The sequence below is a fragment of the Ctenocephalides felis genome, unplaced genomic scaffold (genome assembly GCF_003426905.1).
Source record: "Ctenocephalides felis isolate EL2017-DRISC unplaced genomic scaffold, ASM342690v1 CF-g0.4_SCAFFOLD_03571, whole genome shotgun sequence".
NCBI classification, from domain to species: Eukaryota; Metazoa; Arthropoda; class Insecta; order Siphonaptera; family Pulicidae; genus Ctenocephalides; species Ctenocephalides felis.
In genome coordinates this window covers 66706058-66709866 of record NW_020539725.1, presented here as the reverse complement: position 1 = coordinate 66709866, position 3809 = coordinate 66706058, and the positions used below count along the sequence as shown (strand labels likewise).

At 31.0% G+C, this 3809-nt stretch overlaps 1 pseudogene; it reads left to right on the top strand.

Moving 5' to 3' along the window:
- The first annotated feature begins 104 nt into the window (after positions 1–104).
- LOC113386570 lies at positions 105–1755 on the top strand (annotated as a pseudogene).
- The last annotated feature ends 2054 nt before the right edge of the window (positions 1756–3809 follow it).

Here is a 3809-nt window from a genome sequence, read left to right as displayed (position 1 = left end):
AGGGATCTGTTAGACGAGCTACAAAAATATATAAAAATGATTAGAATGTTTTTGAAAGTTCATTAGCAAAACAACCTAAGAAGGATACCAACAATCATCTAGTCATGCCAAAAATATCAGTTAAAAATGTCGACCAAGAGAAGTTTAAATTATATTTTGATTTCAAATGCAGAACTAGTACCATTCAGCCTTATCAGATATTAGCAATAAATCGTGGGGAATCTCTTAAAGTTCTAAGTGTTAAGATAGTGATTCCTGATGCTGCAAAACATACAATACAAAGATTTTGTGAATCCAAATGGCTTCGAAAAGGGACTAACTATCCAACTCGAGATAAATATTTAAAGATTCATTCCAGGATGCTTATAAAAGACTAATATCTCCTTTAATAACTCGTGAAATTAGAAATAGTTTGAATAAAAAAGCTGAAGACGCTTCAATCCAAGTTTTTTAGTAGTAATTTAAAACATTTATTAATGACACAACCTGTGAAAGGTTGCAAAATATTGGGTATATGATCCTGGTTTTTCAAATGGTTGCAAAATGGCTTTGATATCAGAGCTAGGAAAAGTATTAGACACACGCTGTGATATATCCACATTCTGGAAAACTGCACTCGCTGAAGCTACTGTTGCTAATCTTATGAATAAATATAATTGTTCACTCATTGCTTTAGGAAATGGTACCGCTTGCAGAGAAACCGAGCAGTTTTTGGGTAATTGAAATTGAACTCAGTGGACAAGACCAGTTACCAGGCACTAGATACAGTATAATAAATGAGAGAGTGCTTCAATATATTCTTGTAGTGATGAAGCAATTAAAGAGTTTCCAAGACTTGATACAAATCTTCGCAGTGCTGTTTATATAGCTCGTTGTCTACAAGACCCTTTATGTGAAATGGTTAAAATCGATCCTAAACATCTGGGAGTAGGAATGTACCAGCACGATGTTTCTCAGAAGCTTCTTGCATCATCATTACATGAAGTTGTTATAGAATGTGTGAGTTTCGTAGGCGTTGATATAAATACTGTTTCTCACACCTTGTTGAAACAAGTGGCAGGCATAGGTAATTCTAAGGCTGAAAAAATAATTAAATTTCGTGATAGAAATGGACCATTTCGATCAAGAGATGGTGTGAGAGATGTGGCTGGTATCGGGCCTAAAAGTTATATACAATTTATAGGATTTATAAGAGTCGTCAGTGATACTAGTGGCTGTGAAACAAATCCCTTGGATAGAACTTGGATTCATCCAGAAAGCTATCATATAGCTGAAATAATTGCAGAAAGAGCTAAATTATCATTAAAAGACATTGGAAAACAAACGTTTATAGAAAACCTGAAAAGCTATGCAAAAGTCTTCTCTGCTTCCAAATTGGCTGCAGAACTCGTGGTTCCAGAAGCCCAAGTCAATTGGGTAATTGAAAGTTTATCAAGAGACCCCAATAAAGATTATAGATGTGACAGCAAGAGTAATGAACCTTTGTTCAGAAAAAATGTTACAAGTCTGGACGATCTTAAAATAGGAGAGACTTTAACAGGAATTGTTGAAAATGTTACTGATTTTGGGGCTTTTGTGGACATTGGTGTGGGGACTGCGGGACTTATACATGTTAGTAATTTGAGAAAACATCCTAACCCTATTGAACTAGGATACCGAGTTGAAGTTAAGATTGTGAATCTTGAAATTGAAAGAAAACGAATCGGTTTAGACTTGTTACAAGTATTATGAGTTATATTGATAAATATTTTTATACAGAAAAAATAGTTTTGTTATTTCTATTTTGTAATATTACTGCAAATAAAACAATGGTAAATAAATTTTGATAATTTGTTGATATTGAAAACATTACAGTACAATTGAATATTTTAATTCATTCAGTTGTTGGTAATTTGCTCTTATGCTTGTTTCTTCACAAAGAAAATTATAGGTGACTGACTAAGCAAAAGATTAAACGGCATTTAGCCTTCAGGCAAGTTGCATGAACTTGATGAATTAACTTCATGTAAGGTACCTTTACGTTTCAAAAGTTTCTAGTAAAAATTGTTGTATGTTAGTGTGTGTGTACGCTGTGCGGATACAAATTTTCGTCGACGATTTTGGGAACACCGATCAACCATTTGAATAGTTCAAAAAACATTCGATTCGTATTGATAATGAGACGTGCTGATTAGTTTTGGCAAAGGCAGGTCTAGCCGTTTCGAAGGTACGGGGCAAAAAGTGCCCCAAAAACGGTAATTCAGTTTTTAAGAGAAGGGAGCGTCCGATTTTAATAATTCAAAATACATTTTACTTGTATTGACAAGGTGAAGAACTGATTAATTTTTTGGAAAGGCAGGTCTAGCGCACTTCGGAGATCTAGTAAAAAAAATGCCATTAGGCGGTCAAAAATATTATTAGACATATGCATATCACAAATTATCAGATATTTTATGGAGATTTTAATAATGTGTTTCAATTTTGTTTACGTTTCTATGGGTTTCGTAACATCGTTTGTCCGTTAGACAGCGACGCGGCGCTTACGCGCTTCGATATTTTATCTCTCGCATCTAAAGCAGTGCGATTGCTTTGAAAAAAAGATTAAATTTCCAAAATATTTCAAAATGAAAAACAAAAAATTTTCTCCAAGTGTTTTTTTTCAAAAAATCTTTTTTTTTCAAAAACTTAAAATTTCTCAAAAATGTTTTCAAAGTTAAAAAAAAAATTAGTCCTTTTTACAAAAATTTAATTTTTGGTACGGGAAGTTCCAGCAATTGGCCTTAAGGCGCGATGCCATACACCATCACTAGTTTATAAGTGATTCATCTCAATAAAATGTGAGAAAATATTCAATTTTTTATATTAATTATATTTCAATATGTTAAGAGCAGGACTACTCTATTGTCAAATATTTTCCTGAAAATTTAATTGAAAGTTTCAAATTTATAGAATTATATTTAACATTATGAAACGTTCTCAGCATATAATTAAAATGACTATAATTTGTATTAAACAAATTGAATTGAAATAAAAAGCTTTGATAATTAATAAGTTTAATATTACTACAAATAAAACAATTCATAAGTAAATTTTGATATATTTGCACTTAATAACAAAGTACTTGCCGAATATGCTATATCTAATGGTGATCACATAACTGCACGATATAACTAAATGGACAAAACAATTTTAAAGCGGCAACTATTGAAATCATAAATTTAATCACTTTATTTTCATTTCATTATTATTATTATGGGTCGTACAACTAGCTAAGTAGTTATTGAATTGTTAACAGATCAATCTACTATATGTCATGAATACAATGCCTTTTGTTTCAATCTTTTAGTGGAAAATAGTTAAAGATGAATCTTTAATTAAATCCATTCCAGGTTCTCAGAGCTGTTCTTTTAATTATATGTTTCGGTTTAAATTACATGTGTATGCATATTGATTGGATACAATTAGTCTACCTACAAATGATCTAAAGGCATTCTAATGTGCATGGTTGTCTTACAAGTCTACAAACATTTTAAAGAATTAATTTTTAATTATATTTAGTCTGATAGAACTGAGTAAAACAATATATCATCCCTCTAAGTACGGTTCTATATAAATTCCATAATGTTACACTCAATTATATCAGACTAAATATAATAAGTTTTTAATTTTCAGTCCTCTAAAATATGTGTACGCTTATGGGAACAAATTTGCTTATATCAATTTATAAACATCGATTACTTATATTAGTCATATTTTAGAGGATTTATATAACTAGTTCTGTACAAAAAATGTTATGAACAACTGAACCCTGTAATACGAATTATTACAAT